The sequence below is a fragment of the Daphnia pulicaria genome, chromosome 1 (assembly GCF_021234035.1).
Source record: "Daphnia pulicaria isolate SC F1-1A chromosome 1, SC_F0-13Bv2, whole genome shotgun sequence".
Lineage (NCBI taxonomy): Eukaryota > Metazoa > Arthropoda > Branchiopoda > Diplostraca > Daphniidae > Daphnia > Daphnia pulicaria.
In genome coordinates this window covers 15,959,436-15,976,647 of record NC_060913.1, presented here as the reverse complement: position 1 = coordinate 15,976,647, position 17,212 = coordinate 15,959,436, and positions in this window count along the sequence as shown.

Sequence of the window (17,212 nt, the reverse complement as noted above, 5' to 3'; positions counted from 1 at the left end):
TCCACCGACAACACCACTGGAACTTCAAAGTCAAACCTGCGCAAGGTGGGCAATGAAGACATAATTTCTTTCAATTTAGCCAACGCAGCCCTTTGCGGCTCCTCTCAGACCCATGCAGATGACTCTTTCAGTAAATCTTGCAGGGTACGAGTAACGCCGGCCAGGTTGTTACAAAATTTGTCCAATTACGTGGCCATTCCCAGAAGACGGGCCAAGTCAGCTTTGCCACTAGGCTCCGGCATATTGACGATTGCATCCACCTTGGATTGGTCAACTTATTGACCACGCCCTCGACGATGATGTGGCCAAGCCACAGCACCTCCTTTAAGAAAAATTACACTTTTTGAGCTGGAGCTTGAGGTTGTGTTGGTGACAACAAACAAGCACTTGACGTAAATTGAAATGAAGCTCTTCCGTGGTTTCGCCAGGGACCAAAAAGTCGTCAAAGTAAATCACAACACCTGAAAGGTCACCAAACAACTCCGCAATAGTTTGTAGATACACTTCCGGTGCCGACTTTATCCCAAATGGCATCCGAATAAAACGAAAGCATCCTTGAGCGTCGCCATAGTGCACAATTATGAAGACTCCTCTGAAAGCGGAATTCGATAAAATCCCGACGCCGCGTCAAGATAACCAAAGAACTTCTCCTTGCCAATTTTAGCAAACAGTTCTTTGACCGTTGGGACCGCAAAATGTTTTCGGAGGATTGCTTTATTGAGATTGGCAGGATATAGAAAGAGTCTGACGTCACCACCCGGCTTGCTCACCACCAACATAAGGCTCATCCAGCCCGTAGGCTCTGTGACTGGAACAATAATACCGTCAGTCACCATTTGAACCAGTTTGGTGTACACTAGCTCCTTAATGCTGAATGGAAGTCTTCCAGCTGCCGAATCTACAGGATCCACAGCATTATCACCCGTGGCCAACCGTATGTGATGTTCAACCGGCAGTTTACCCAGTCCCGTCAACACGTCCAAAAACTCCGTAACAACGGCTGGCATCGGTGGAAGCGGATCAACTTCCATGGATCAGGTTGAGTCTCTGGCAAGACGGAAGTCCCAGGATGGAAGACTGACCTGGCTCATCAACCACCGCAAAAAATCCAGTGCACCACACCACGAATCACCACTTTCGCTGTGTGGAGGCCGAGAACTGTTAAATATCCATGTTTTGCCCAATGCCGGTGCATACGTGGTCCAGGACGGAAACGTTGTCGCCGTGTTGGCAACTGATGAAACACTTCGCTGGGCAGAACGTTGCGAGAAGCCACCGAGCCCAGCTTAAACTTGACGCTGACGTCGTCCACCTTCAATGTCTCACTCCACTCATTCTTCTCTAACGACGAGTGTTGTTCATGTCGGAGCTCGTGAAAAACATATTCTTCGACTGACCGCTCTCCTCCTTCACCGCCCGACTCCCCTTCCAACGAATAAAGCTGCATTTTTGTACCTTTTTGAGCAGGCCTCAGACCAACACGAGATGACTCCGACGTTGTTGACCCTCGAGGAAAATTCTGCTGCCGACCCGGCTGAGTATTGGGGAAGCGCCGAGAATAGTGACCAGTTACTACACACGAAAAACAAGTGATGTGATTGGCTAAACACCTTTCTTTAGCGTGACGGCGTCCACACCCCGAACAATCAACCATCTGCTGGCCGCACCACTACTGCTGACCCCCTGCGGAGCTCCACCACCCCTTTTTCGGCCTTGCTTGTCGAATAGCCGATTTATCGAATCCTCCTGTCAGAAAACAGTAAGATCAGAACTCATCTGTGTGAGCTGGGCAGGTAAAGCTTCACCTGACCAGACGATACCACACGCTTTTCACGAATTTGCGAGTCTGCTACTCCCAACACCACTTGATCACGTAGCACTGACTCAACTGATGTGCCATAGTTACAGCCTTTTGCCATGCCTCTTAGGCACACTATCCAGGAGTCAAACGATTCTCCTGGCAGCTGATGACGACGTAAGAACTTGAATCTCTCGAAGACCTCGCTTTTAAGGGGCTCGAAATGGTCACCAAAGTTGTCCAGCACTGGCTTTATCTTCTTGTCATCGTCTGCCGTGGCAAACACAAACGTGTCAAAAATTTTCAGGGCCTCAGCCCCAAGAAGCGTTATTAAAACACCCACCAGAATTTCCTCGTCCTTCTCATCCTTGCGAGTGACCAGAATATAATACTCAAACTGGCGTCTCCGCAACTTCCACTCGACGGAAAGATTACCCGAAGAGAACAAAATAGGCTCAGGGGCCCTCAAAGAGGCCGCCATAGTGAACAAAAGTAGGAAACGCCAAACTGAAGACGAAAAACACACTTGCAACCACGTTAGCGAATGCTCGTGCTGCTTGTGTTTTCATGTTAGGAAGCTCATTCTAGCGGTATTTTTTAGTTAATTCATTTCGTTCCGTCCCTTCGTTCCCTTTGATTTCTGAAAGCAATACATGTTAATTTACTGTAGGGGTTACTGCTTAGTGTAAGGTGTTTTCACTGGCAGTGAAGTGAATTAATGTTTCAAATTTATTCATAATGAACTTGATTACCACTCGAATGTGAATATTAAAAGCGAATTGGCCAAAGCTATTAAAACTCTTAAAGCAATCAAAAGATGAACGATGTGGTGTGTAACGAAAAAGGACAGGAATTATCAAATCAATCGAGTGTACATTTAGATGTAGGCTACATATTTTCAAAATTCCAAGGTTGACGCAGAGGAATCTAATCTATGGAAATATCTATATAACAATATAGAAAATGATGTAATATGAATATTTATTGTAGAACGGAGACGTGCTTGATCACTATATTTGCTGTCGTGAGAAATGTGCAATGTAAAGCAGCCTTGTCCCTCCTGCATAAAAGATAACATTAGTTTAGGAAATAAACCCAGGTAAAGCAAAAAAATATAATACTAGGACTACTATAAATGTCCTGTGGTTTTTCACTCGATTAATTATACGAATTCCCAGTTGACAAATTATGAAAAGAGCATTGCATGAATATGTCCCCGGCAACACTAAGAGATATTCTGTAGCTAGAACTAAAAATTGCAATTCTTTAAAAAGACATGTACAGAGCTGTGTTGAAGGAAGCAAAGAGTTTTAATTCGTTAAGTTGATAATAACAATGTTGACAACTGGAAAATCACAATTCAATATAATCACAATGGATGATTCAAAAAGTTGGTCCACAATTACCAGAATATATGATGCTAACACATGAAATGAAGGGAATTTTACCGATCAAATGGCACACCAATTACCTTGCCAGGTACTATTTTTTTTATATATATGTGACGAACTTTGTCTGAAGTTTACAATATAACAGGTTCTTTGGAATCCCCGATGGACAAAAGGACTTGGATTAACTGGGGGAGAGGAGCATGAACAAGTATTCTCAAAGTTGTATCGTTATGCCTATGTTCTCAAGCATATGTCAAAAATTAGTAAGATAGCTTAAACGAAATTATATAATGAAACTTCTAATTTGTGTAACTGTACATTATTTAGACAGATCCGATTTCCTAACATTAGCCATTCTCTATTGGAACTGGAATAAAATTCAGACAATGCCATTCCTCTTACGCAAAAAATTGGAGAGGGTGAGTAAATATTTAATGTAATTATTAATATTTACAGATACATTTATGTAGATAGGCTAGAAAGGAAATAAGAGAAAGCAATGTAAAACTTGATGAACTGTTGCAATAAAAAAAACATAAAATATTCTTATCTTCCATTGATTTATAATGAGCGTGAGAGAAAAGCTAAAGAAACTATTAACCAACGAAGAACTAGGAATACTCCTGTTGACAAATTAAGATGCTGGAAGGTTATTATGTTCAACTGGAAACAGTTGCCATAAAAATACCTAAAGAAGCAGGTAATTTATTCTCAAGTATGCCGGAATTTCTTGTCTTTAAACAAAACTTTTACATATTCAGAAAACTTGAAGACTCGGACTAAGATGAGGCGGATTTTAACTGAAACTAAGAAAAAAGCTCTAGAAACGATAGAACTTCTAAATTCAAAGAATGAAGACCAGGAAATCTATTACGAGAATTTCAATAAAGGGGTTTTTCCTTTGGAAGCAGCTATAAATAAAAACGATGCTCAGTTTCCAACACGTAAACGTATTATACGCATAATTTATTCGTACAATAATTAAATTAATTATTTTTACAGTTTCCTATGCCGATAAATATCACGTTGTTGATTGTTGGATGCTCTTGCAAAGAGCGAACGAGGAAGTTATACTGACCAAGAACGAAATGATCAACTACGTTCGATTTCTAACTGAGAAACGTTCATCATTGAAACAACCAGCACATTCCAAAGAAGAGGAAAAAGCATTTGGAAAAGGAAAAAAAGCTATGGCACATTCAGAAATTGAACGGATTAATTCACATACCTTACTTGGCGGTAGGGGCGGTCCTGAAGGGGGAGAACTACTGGGAAACGCTTCCGGAGCTCGCCGAAAGGAGCAGGGTAGTCGAAAAGGAGGAGGAGGGGGGGAAAATCTACTTCTTCTATATCTTACCTTTCCGTTTTACAATTAAGCCACATTTCTTTACGTGTCATTGATTCCAAATTTAATTTAAAGAGCGCCATCGTAGCTACGGGAGACATTTTTATTATACCCCACCACGATCTACTTTTTCCGGTGGAGCCCATAGAAATTAAAACAGTGAAATGCTACGATTGCGGAGAAACCATTCTTGCGTGTGACAGTAGAGAGCATGTGGCCTCTCATCTAAGGTATAATATATTCAAAATAAAATCGTAAAAATTACATGTTAACGAAGTGTTAAGTAGGGAAGACGATGCTTTTCACCCAGAAGGTGCTAAGAAAAATTACACTAGGATTAGAGGTGAAAAAGAAAAAGATTCGCAATTGGATGGAATTAAAGATCCTGATGGAGGAAAAGATTTTGAAGATCTTTTAGCGGATAAAACCGATGAATAATTTCTCTTTACTGCTCGGATTAAGTCTATCAAAACAATGGATAATGTTTTTTACTGCTCGTTATCTGGTGCAACCTGACGACCGATAATTTTTACAAAGAATGAACAAAGAATAAAGTATGTAGTGTGATATCAAATTATACAAGTTTGTGCAGTGCCATATCCTATTTCTGACATTTAAAAAACGTCAAATATAGGGGAGAACGGGGTCATGATGGACACGGGTCATATTGGACAAATGTAATTATTCCCTCAGTTCAGAAGCTAAAATTTAATTTTTTTATTTTTTATGTAGAATTTAGTGTTTTACATCACGGATAAACTTTTTATTGAGATCGCGTGATTGTTTTGGATGTTATCCCAAATTAGATATAATAGGGGCGTTTGATGTAATTGTTTTCCATTTCGATAGCAAAAAAATAACATAAAAACGTGATACCTTAATAAACAAATTATAGATAATACTATGGCATTCATTCTTTTATGTTTACCGTAAAAATTACATTTTAATGTGAAGTAAATTAAAAGATATAAGCAAAATGCAAAAAAGTGTAGGGTTGGATCAGATTGGACAGCAGTGTTAGGGGTGTATTTGGACAATGCTAACTATAGCAGTGGGAGGAGCTTAGTAGCCTTAGGGCCCAAATTTCCGTAAAATGTCCAATCTATCCCCTTCTTTACAGAAACACTCATAACTTTTAAGTTTTTTCCACAACTTTATCCATTTTAGCGTGGATGACTAAAGAATGGACGGAGAATTCGAAAATATTTTAATAAAATTTTTGTCATTGATCATTGTACCTTTAACTAGCACTGTCCAATCCCATACATAGCCTTTCCAGTTTGACCCCACGTTTTTTCGCGAAGGTACAAAATTTGACTTTGTAAAAACCGTTACAACTCCTTTATTTTCAAACGGAAAAATAAATAAAAAATAGGGTAGGTAGACAAGAGGATACTTTACAATGCATATAAAAGATATTTCATAAAAAGTAAATACAAAAAGAAATAATTGAAAAATAAAAATTTTGTCCAAGATGACCCCTTTCTCCCCTATGGATTCTTTTTCGTAATGAAAAGATTTTGCAACATTGTTTACCAACCTACAAGATGTTGTAACTCAGCCCGGATAATCTGCTTAACCATTTCACTGCATTTATATAAGGATTTTGTACGAGAAACGTCAAGGAAATGTGAAATAACCAGCAGAGTGAATTGTGAGTAGTGTTCTTGTGAGGAAAAAAAATTTTAGGGGTAGTTTCCTAATTTGACCGCTAGATGGCGGTGGCGTTTTTTTTTATTTGTTTTTTGTGGCACTTTCGGCGCGCCATAGTGTTCTTTTCCCTGCTTTGACAAACCAAATTCTATAGCTTATCATTCGATATTTATTTCTATTTATTTCCAATTTCCTTTAAAAATTACGATTAAACCACCTACCGACGAATTAGCGAAGAAAATTTCCGCGTTTTGGAGCAAGAAAAAAGAATTTTTGAATGTTGTTCTATATTTGACCGCTAGATGGCGTTGTGCGAAAAAATTTTCCCTTGGCTCCGCCGAGAGTAGGTCGCAGGTTTTTGCTCTCTCACCCTCTCTTGTCAGAAGTCGCTTGCCTCATTCTCGTTTGCCATCGAGAATCTGTTTAGCTCGTGTTTTAATGGTTGTTTTACTGGCTGATATTTGCGGGAACTAGACTTGTGCGCATGAATCACGTATATCAGCTCAATGATATCCAGAGAATTCTCCCATCAATTGATGTTTACGAACACTTTGGAAACTTTTCAGTCAACATCCGACAATTTATTGTATATTCATCAGTCGTAGTTTAAAAGAGATTATATTGATGTTCTGGTCAACTGAACCAGTTTAAATAATTGTCTTGTCTCGTTTTCAAGAGCATCAATCAATTAGTTGATTCTTGCGATGATTAAATCTTAAGATCTGGTATCCACAGACACCTGGATTTTTCATTCAAGAGCAGATTTGAACATTTTGTCCTGCAATTGATGTCTTAAACGTATGACGAGTTATTGATATCCTTTCTAAACAGCAACTTATTATTGTCTCATCTGCACTGCACGATGAAAAAATTCCTATGGCTAACCAACGATATTCTAGTGTTGCCTCTACGTAATTCGTTAATTTAATATTTTGGAAATGACAATAAATAACTTGAACGGTAATATTCATTATCAAAATACGAGCTCTTGTAAACTTGCAATCTTGTGTAGAGTAATTTACATACTGTCTGTCGTATAATTTAAAATTCACTGGTTTCGCCGGTGGATTGATTCAGGTTATATCCGTGACAGCGGAAACAAATGTTGAAACAATTTGAATATTATTAAAATAATTTAGGTTGTAGGCCTAAGCGTTAATTGTTATTGGTTGCCACCGAACATTAATCGATTAATCGAGCTGTATTACACCTAAAATATTTCAGAATATTACTAACCTAAAATATTTCGGAATATTGGTCACATTCTTACTGCCGGCGCATTTATCCTTTTACAGTGAAAGTAATCAAAACAAATCGAATTTCGTTGAATGAACTTTGTTAATCATAATCTTTTGCGCAATGTGAAATCATGTCGTATTTATCTTCTAGCCTTTCTTGCTGCTAATGTTGTCTGAATGTCGATTCATAATACTACGTTAATTTTTCATTGAAAACACTTGTTAAGATTCTGGCATCATTTCAGATAGTTATGAAATCGTGATCCGAACATCATCATTCGTTAGGAAATATTTCTTTCCCAACTAGAATGCAGAATTACCTTGTACATAATTCCTCTACAAGTTGTTCGGGTCATGAACTGACCAATACTGATGCGATTGATAAAAAGAAACAAACGGAATACAATGATACTACTTATCACTAGTCCGTTTATAGCAGTGCTTCGTTTAAATTTGCCGCATCTTAGGCGCTAACGTGCAGTAATTAGATTCTTAAAAATAGGAGACAATGTCCTAAATGTGATTAGTAATAATGCTCATTAATGTGAAATTTTGAATTTTGGCTTTAAAATGCTTATTTACGCGTAAATACGGTGGTGAAGCTGTAAAAAGTTCGATTTTCGAATAAATGGGAAAGCGCTAGGAGTGATAACTGACCTACTACATTAAAATCCCCCCATTGTGCATCGTTACGAAACACACAACGTCAATTACATTTGATTTTCGTAATGTGTGATTTAAGGGCTAATTTAATATTTAAAGTTGTTATGTTGTTTTGACAATTTTACGATTTTTCGCCATCGATTATTAATTTAAAGTTGACAATGCTGCGGGTGATTTAACCGCGCAATGTACAGCCTCAATTTTTCTAATCGTCTGCTTGTTACAGTCCAGTTGTGTACTTGTGTTGAAGTGCGAAAAATCTATTGCACCGACAGACTGTCGGTTTTCGAATGGTATTTCAGCTATTGCACCGACAGTGACAAAGTAGATGGGTTGCGTTGGAAAAGCTTCTTTGATGGAAGCAATTTCTCCGCAGTCTTTGTCCGTCAAAACAACATGTGTTACCGAAACGTCATTGTTCTAAACAACAAAGTTCATATATTAGATTAAATAATAAGTCAATGAGAAGTTAAAAATTAAAAGTTAACGCGCATACTTCGGCAAACTGCTTTAGGCCGATAGAGATGTTTTCGGTAGTTTCTTCTCTAACGAAAAAGAAAGCTACTGGTTGACAAACATCGAAATTGTTTGTCACGATCAGAGTATACAAGGGCATCGGTACGTCAGTAGCACCGTGAGTGGCGTCAATTTGAATATATTCGCCATATTGTTGAAACAATATTCTTTGCGCAGCTAACTGCACGAAGATGCATGTGACGTCGCCTTGTTCATCGAAGATTACGTTGACCAGATTTTCGGGATTGTTGGTCGAATTCACTAAAACGTCACACGTAGCTGCCCAATCGTTGGCGGCTAGGCCTGAATAGAGACATAAATGTATGTAAATATAGTCGAGAAACCCGCTAGTGTACTCTGGTAGCCAACTAGCTAAGACGCCCGACTCATAGAGAGTAGCCCCCTAGTTCGAACCCAGAAAGTTTTTCTACCTGTCATAGATTGTTTTATATTTTGCAGATCCTTCGCTTTCATGACAATCCCGTAGTTCTTTTGCAGATCCATGTGTACGGCGGTTGGGTTTGCACCTACAGAAAGGGTAGATAAGGCAAAAAGCCTGGCTGCACCTTTCAGCTTACTGTTAGACATACATATAGTTAACCGATTAATTCGATTGATAATATAATTAACCATAACATACGCATTGCGGCGATAGTGAATATTAATATAGAATAATAATAATGTTCTGCCGAAATCGGATGTGGGACTTTGGGTGGAAGGGGGCCATGTCGTGTTTCACATTTCATAACTATAAACTTTTCGGCTGCTGGTTTAAAAACGACACGAACTCGGAAGGGGTATTCGTTCGCGTACACCTTTTGATTGGGACGATGTCCCTCCGAACGGGACTTGTGTTCACCGAAGTGAGAGCAAGTGATGTCAACATGTTTGTACCTCCATTTTAAGTCCAAGGGCTCCTTGAGTGTCTTGTTGTAACTTAGAATAGTTTTGGAATCTTTCACTTTCAAAGGGAAGAAGTTATCATCGCACAACCTTTCAAAAAATAACTCCATTTCTTCAAAACTTCAAAACTCTTTTCCTTATTTAAGGCGTTCTAGTAAAGCCATTGTCAAAATGGCGTAAAAATGTTACCAAAAGTTACTAAAGTTACCACTAAAGTTACTAAACTAAAGTTGAACTTGTGTGTGAAATTTATCCAATTCATTTTTTATTCTAAAATGCTTTCTCTTTACTACTGCCTTCTCTCTGAACTCTAATGTGAATTGGTCCACGTTTTTTTTATAACTAAAACTTTCGTATTTCTTTAATTTTTAGTATCAGTGTCTTCTCAAAACGGTTTTACGTTTGTCAAGCACATGGCCAGAGGCCAGGTCTGGGAATAACTTGCTGCCAGCATGGTGAATGCTAGAACATTGGAGAAACTCCTGCTGATCCAAAGGAGGTAATTTGTAAGAGAATGTGAACATAGTGTTGTAAACTTGGTTGTAAACCTTTCAGACTCTTGAGTATGTTTTCAAATCATGTTTTACACACAATTTGCCTAGGGCCAAGAGTAGGAACAGCTGAACTTTGTCGACTAATTACCAATTTCTTGTTAAGACAACTGATAGTGGAAAATGATACTGTGGATTGCTAGGAGTTTGGCAGTGTGTTGCTACAACTGCAATGGTTGAGATATTATTCTTCGTAACACAACTTTCTCAAACTTATAGCAGAAATGTAGAATATATTCTGTTCGTTTGTCTATAACACATTTTAATTGACAGACATTTGTTTGTGGTTTATTAATTTGTCTATTTTTTTCCCACAGTGTTGTAAACAGAAGTAATTGCATCGAGTCAAGATTGGATTTTGAATTTGAGCCCCAAATTTCTTTGATGAGGTGTACCGAATGACTGATAGGTGGCAGCTATATCCGCTTGGCATTATTTCATGAATCTCCCTCTTAAAAAAGAAAAAAAAGGTATACACACATTTATTTACTTTTCTAGCTTTCCGGCTGATTTACATTTATGCAAATGAGACATTTGAAAATGAAATTACGTCCTTGTTGTACCAACTGAAAAGTACAAAGTGCTGCCTTGGAAAAGCGCAAGGTTGCATGGGAAAAGGAAATTTTGCCAAAATGGCGAAACGCTTTCAGATGAAGTAGAGAATCGATATTTTCATTTCCATATCAACAGCTCCGTTTAGAGCTACGTGAATGGTCTATCTTCACGGACCAGGGACATCCAGCTTATTTTCACGTGATTCATGCGCCCGTTGTTCAATACGTCGTTTTCAAGTTCAACGGTTTCGACGATTTTGTTACGATAAATTTGTAGGAGTGTTTCCAGCTCCTCAACTTCACATTCAACCGTGTAGAACATTTGCCTATTCTCAGGCCTCGTCTCCATCGAAGTTTCAGGATTCCTGAGAAGTCAAAAAAAATTATAATTACGCATTTCCAAGATAAAATCAAATTCAAAAAACTCACTTGAGATTTGAGATTCTCAGTTGCACAACAGTTCCTGCAGCCTCAAAGCTACGAATCGCATCTTTGAAATTGTTGCAGATAACAATCTAAACGAATAATAAATAATTGAAGGAAAGTTTGGCAAAATTGTTTTTCATTACAAACCTGGTATATAATGGTAGCCAAGCTTCTTGCATTTTTACATTTAAGAATTACAGTCAAAATTAGTAAATTCAAATTTCTAATCTTTTCGAAATAACAACATGTGGATATGTTTCACACTAATTTTCCTTTTCCCGTCATACCATCTTTTTTTCTTTCCATTCGTTCGACCCGAGTCTAACACTTCTCGACACTTGCTGCCAAAATCCGTTAATTATCATTTTCCTATTAAATTCTGCCATTTTAAATTGCTCGCATTGTAGAAGATCTTCTACTAAACTAAACTGCTCTCACGGCAGTAATTCGTTTTGTTGATTAGATATCGTATTTCATTTGTGTTTCTCTCATAGCAACAGTTTGGTCACTTTTACAATCTCCATATTGCTCCTCCTTAACAGTTTTCGTTCCACAATGGCAAAGTTTGATAAAACAATGCAAATGAACGCAGAAAATTTACGCAGGAATGTTTAATTCTCCCAACTTCAAACAAAAATTGATGTCGGCTGCATACGGTATATCAAAAAGGTTAATGTTGAATTCATGTATTAATGTAGTTTTTTTGTAACTGAGGCTTATTTGAAATTGACACGTCTAAAAGAATTGCCAGGCGCTATGAATTCTGGTGCTGCAACTAAAAATTCGAAATCCTTATTTCTACAAACTCCGATGCAAAACTTACCAGTGGGCCAGTGTTTTCAAACATGTCACGAAGGAGAAGGTAAATGATTTGAATGCATGGTAGATTGAACTCTTTAACAGTTATTGAATTATAGGTAGACTATTTGAGGGTTTTGTAAACGGGAAAGCAATGTAATTCCTGCAAAGTTAAGACATTGAGTTTAGGTGATGGTGATGCATTCGCGATTAAGTTTATTTTACCACCACTAACCTCTTTGCCCGTCAATTTGATTTTCCTGTTGATGCCTAAAAGTCAAGTGGTGGAAAAATTTATATATATAATCTTTGCATTCAGTACTCTTTCGTTAGAACTTGGTGGTGATCATAAAATTTTAATAATTAAACAAACTTATGGTTGATAATGCTTCATCTTCAATTTCAAACTAGTGGTTTTACAAATCGTTCTACACATGTGCAGTGGATAGTTGACATTTTTGCGTCACACGCTAGTGGGTTGGCGTCGTAGTTCAGATATGGATTGTAGTTTTTCAAAATTTACCAACAGCAAACCTAATAAAGAATTGTTTTGAACCCATTAGCCATTTGCGTCCTCAAATACGTGCAACAATGAGGATAAACTTTGACTGTGTAACGATTGCTGGACCTACCATGGCAACCTTCACTGTTTAGACCAGCAATTTGGTAATTCTAAAACAATTGCGTACGTTAAAAAGAAATTAGAGGATAATTAAGAGATAGATAAAGATAATTTGGTTGATTCTTCCCTAGGAACATTTTCTTTTTTATGAAAGCCAGTTTGGAATACCACAGAAAGACATTTTTTTCGTCATGTATGAGACCAAAAACAGCCCAGAAGTCCGTAACAGTTTCTTCCATTTGTAAATCAGTAACCGAGATATTGACAGACATGAAAGAGCTGAAATGTATTCATGTTGGAGATGTTGGAAATTTCAAAGCAAAATGGTTGAGAGATCTTTATTTCAATGGTTTCTCAAGAGTTTTCGTTGGTGGACTATATCCCGGACGCACACGTGGCGGTGCATGGAAGACCTTTACAAACAAAAATGTTGTTGAAGCTCGCCAACAAGTCAAAGATAACATACAGTAGCTTTTCTTTCTGTATTCAAGTTTTTTAGTTGACATTGGATCAAATAAAATAATATTTATTCAATCAGTTGTTGTAATATCTGTTGTATTAAACAAAGTGTTTCAAATAAATTAAATTAAATTTTCTAATCTTGGAAATATTTAGCCACCTAGGATTGGTGACTTTGAAACGGTCCATATCCACTGTCATGAAAATCAATTTATTCAGTACACAAGAATTCCAAAATACTTCTGTGGATAAAAATAGATATATTTTTATAGTACTAGATAATGTTTTTTTTTAACTGACGTAATTTCATTCGTATCTATTGTTTCTCTAGCACGTGACGTAATTTCATTGGCACTCAAAAGCTTTGAAATGTCAAGTGCAATCACATGGGTAGATGGTAAAAAAAAACACTTTCCCAAGAAGCCACTGTTAGACATCCAAGTAGCCACTGGCTTCCTGGCACTGGCTTCTTGACTAGTGTAATCATGAGTGGTGGCTTCTTTGTCATCCTATTTTGGCTTCTCGGTCAGAAAGCATCCAAGAAGCCACACAAAATTCTCATTTTACGTTTAGGAATTGATTAACAGTCTACCAGCTAGACTTTAGAGAATAGCCTTTGAGCGCAAAGTCTACCGGCGCCTTCATATATGAAAGGGGCTATTATTATAAAACGATGGGATCACTGTTCTGACTGGTGGATTTCAGTCAAACTGGTATTTTCATACTTAATTAGAGCTAACGTTACAAAAAGTTTATTTTTATTTCACATAAAACTTGTATATGTTGTAAGGTACATGGGTATCTAGAAACCAATGCCCTCCCTTCATCATGAGCAGAAAAATTTCTGTCATCTAGTTTCCCCAACTTAAAACTAGAATGTAAACACGGTGTAAGTTCGATATTGAAATAAGAGTTTTTAACACACTTTGGTTTACAGGTTGTTGTATAATATCAGCTTAGTTTCTTGCGATACCTTTTGGTTGAATACTTTGATATACGATAAACATCTTACTTTAAGAAACCTCAAAGCGACAGATTTGACCAGGTTATTGAATTGACATTTTTCTGAATGTGCTGGCAATGAAGCCTAGGAAAAATGGTAATAACATTAAATAATAGTTGTTAGTACTTTCTGGGTTGACATGGTAATTACCTCACATGGAGAAGATTTTAACTTGTGACAACATCATTTGGAAGACAGACTCACATGCAAGTACAATTTTGTACACAGACTTCGAAGGAATACACATCAATCTGTTCTATATTATTTTTTAAATATTTGCTGCATCTTTATCTAAAGAGTATTCAGTGGAGTCATATAATGCTTTTCTGCACATGTTGCAGTCAAAGTGACATTCCATTTTCACAACACAATACTTAGCAATGTATGCAAGACTTTGGTTTGAAAACGCATTATCAATATTTGAAGCATTGAACTCTTTCTCGTTACAGAACATCTCCATTTCAATCTCAATCTCTTCCTCAATAGGATTTTGCTCCATTTGACAATTTTGGTTCTCCAATGTGGTTGAAGGAACAAGTGAACAGTTGGATGATAAAGAAGTTGTCACTACCCTCCACTTTTTATGACGAGAAGCTTTCTCATAATATACTTCACTTTGATTGCAGTGGGATTATTTTTTAACCCACCCATCAATCTAATAATACTAAATAAATGCTCGTTAGGATCTTGCTGAGTTAGTCTTGTGCATAGACAATCTAAGGAGTTGGATTAAGTTAACACTTACCATGCAAGTGCTATAGTAGATGTGATTGTGGCTGTAAAGCCAACTGCAAATGCCTTTCGCCTACTAGTACTAAAAGTGTACCCATAGTGAGTTTCAATGACGTAAGAAATCTTTGGAATCCTAATAATTCTTTTTCTGGTAGGTTTGAAATATTCAGTGGAGCTTTATCGTTCGTTTGTTTCGGATTTCACGAGTTCAGCATGTCGAATAACTTGTTAAACTTACGGCAGTACTCCTTTGTGGTCTCAGTTCCGACAAACTAGAGGAACAAATAAATTTCAAGGGTAAAAAAAGTCAAACTAGTTTTCGCAACGCAACTAAACCAAGAACGTTCACTTGCTTGAGGTAGTCTATCTCACAATTGTAGGCTACTTCACATCTAGTTCACGAATTTCTCTCTTTAGACTGTCTATGTGTTCTTCGTATTTCTGCCTTAAACGATTTTCTGTAAGTCTGTTGATGTCGTCAATACAGCTATTTCTGTTCCACGAAAAGTCATCTTTGTTATGTAGTGAAGCTTTTTCTGTTGAGTTGATGAAACTCGCAACGTCCACAGCTTCATCGAATTCATGATCTTCATTAATTGGACTAGTACACTTCCTAAGTGGTGTTTTGGTTGTTTCACAATTTTTATCTAATCTTGTTCTTTTAATTGGACTCGTAGATTCAGTGATGGGTTGCCTCCGAACAGTGTGAGAAGAAACCGAGATGGATGTATTCTTGAAAAAAAATGTTTTTACAGAAAATTTGAAGCCAAGTATGTTGACTAAACTCAGGATTATCTATTTTCCCGCATCTGGAGTACACATTGCTATTGCACGTAATAAATTTTTCAGTTCACGAATGCATTTTCTTCCCATTCCAATGAATCCTTTGGGTGAGAATTGCGTTTGAAATCTGTTGACAAACGCGTTTAGTAAAATTTTGTAACGAATTGTAACGTTTGTAAGCGGCACAATTTTTTCAAGGTTATTCGTTCGCTTGGAATGTTTAGATCTATAAATACGAAATGGTGCGCACATTTCTCATCAGTGTCTTTTCAGACTTGCATCAGAACACTGGTTTAAAATGTAGCGACCCCCAAACTTTGATTTATGTTTGCTTTTCAAAGGAATCTTTGGTCAGAAGGAAAATGTCAAGTGTATTTTTGTGGTGTATGGCGTCATCGACAACGTGGTTCTGGTAAAAAAATTATCGTATTTCATTTTTTTCTACATTGTGTCTTGAATGTTTAAATTTAAATTTTTTTTTTCTTTGTGCTGGTCTTGGCTTAAAAAGTTATTTACATTTTTGGAATTTTCTTCATGTATGTTATGATTTTTTTTCAGGAATATCGCAATTGACCTATAGATTTGAAATGAAGGAAGACAAGAGAGTTAACTTTATCTGTTCTACATGCAGGCATGAGAAAACTAGTGCGTCAGTAGATGCTGGTGCGCAATTCGACTCTATTAAATTAGATGACGCCATGGATTAGGTTCATTTATTCCTCCAAATTGTTCAACACTGGAAATTCCTACCGATTAAGTGGTACACGTCACGTAAGCTTCTACAGTCATCGTTATTAAAATAAATAAGATATAATGCACTGAGTGTATATTGCCGATGACACAAGGGGTACACAAAGCAACATTTGAGACACACATACGAAACACAGAGCACATACAGCGTTACCACACTCCACGAGATCACGGACAAGAAGAAGGAAAAAGGAAGCCCCCCCTTTTCTAAGATGACTCCCACCCACGTTGCCAGACTTAAAGAAAAGCCTGGCATCGTCACTTGCTCAAAGGAGGGGAAGGGGGTAAAGCGGGTTTGCCAAATGGACAGCCGTTTCTAATACCCTCTCTCAAACCCGTACCTCCTCAATTCTTCTCGTATGGTCCTACCCCGATGCGTTCACGTAACTCTTGGAACCTTGGCGCTGGCAAAGCCTTCGTGAAGATGTCGGCCAGTTGGTCTTTGGAGCTAACGAATTCGACGGCGATCTTGTTGTTTTCTTGCAGCTGTCTTACAAAGTGGTATCTCACGTCGATGTGTTTTGATCGCCTCGGATGGACCGGATTTTTGACCAGACAAATAGCACTTTGATTGTCGCAATACATCTTAACGGGATTTGGTGGTACCTCGTCGCCTGAAGACTTTTCCATTGGGACCGGAGACGAGTTTAGGCCGTTAGCCAGCGCGTTGAGCCAAAGAGCTGTCTTCGCTCCATCAGATAAGGACACATATTCCGACTCGGTAGTTGAGATAGAAACACATTCTTGTCTCCTGCACGACCATGCGACTGGCCCTCCCTTGTAGAAAGCGATGCATCCTGAGATGGATTTTCGGTCGTCTACATCACTGGCGTAGTCGGCGTCGGTATAGACTACGGCTCCTTCATCCTTCCGTCCACCCAGCCATATACCGAAGTCGAGCGTACCTTTCAGATAAGCGAATATACGTTTGACTCCGTTCCAGTGCGTCGGCTGTGGGTTTTCGCAAAATTTTGACACTTGTCCAACGCCGTAAGCAATGTCCGGTCTAGTGGTAGATGAGAGATAG